The 652-nt window shown below is 48.0% G+C and overlaps 1 long non-coding RNA gene across 1 annotated transcript in view; it reads left to right on the forward strand.

The window, feature by feature from the left end:
* The window catches only part of LOC106817592, a 12,562-nt gene extending 12,245 nt beyond the window's left edge, over window positions 1–317 (forward strand). The window contains exon 3 of the long non-coding RNA XR_001395078.1: window positions 241–317. This is a non-coding gene — a long non-coding RNA (uncharacterized LOC106817592). The remainder of the gene's footprint in view (window positions 1–240) is intronic.
* Window positions 318–652: the final 335 nt, after the last annotated feature.

Consider the following 652-nt stretch of genomic DNA (forward strand, 5'->3'; position numbering starts at 1 on the left):
AGGTAATTTTACCTACAGGTGTATCATAGAGAGGAAGGTAATGTTACCTACAGGTGTATCATAGAGAGGAAGGTAATGTTACCTACAGGTGTGTCATAGAGAGGAAGGTAATGTTACCTACAGGTGTGTCATAGAGAGGAAGGTAATGTTACCTACAGGTGTGCCATAGAGAGGAAGGTAATGTTACCTACAGGTGTGCCATAGAGAGGAAGGTAAGGTAATCTCATTGTTTATTGACAGTTGAAGGTCGTGAGGAGCTGGAATCGAGCTACCTGATCAATGACACCACGTCGCCGCCGACCTATGACCTCAAGGTCGATTCGGGGTCACATTGCGAGCGCCTCTTCGACATATTCAACGTTGCTAACTTGACGATGAAGGAGCGAGAGGAGCAACTGATCCCGGTGAAATCTCTCGTTGATACCGAATTCACCCGAGCGGTGGCGCTGTCGTCGGACGCTGCGTCACGCTGCATCTGCGTGTTCCGCGAGATGGAAGGTGAGCTATAGACTGGTTCTCTGTCTCTAACGCACGCTGTATAGCTTTCGGTTGCGGACGCATGTTAATGACGGGTAGCGAGTCTGTCATATTGGTTTTTGTTCTGGTTACGTGAGCGGGTGGGGACCACTAAACTATAACAATATTGTTATTT

This window comes from Priapulus caudatus, unplaced genomic scaffold (genome assembly GCF_000485595.1).
Source record: "Priapulus caudatus unplaced genomic scaffold, Priapulus_caudatus-5.0.1 Scaffold1784, whole genome shotgun sequence".
Lineage (NCBI taxonomy): Eukaryota > Metazoa > Priapulida > Priapulimorpha > Priapulimorphida > Priapulidae > Priapulus > Priapulus caudatus.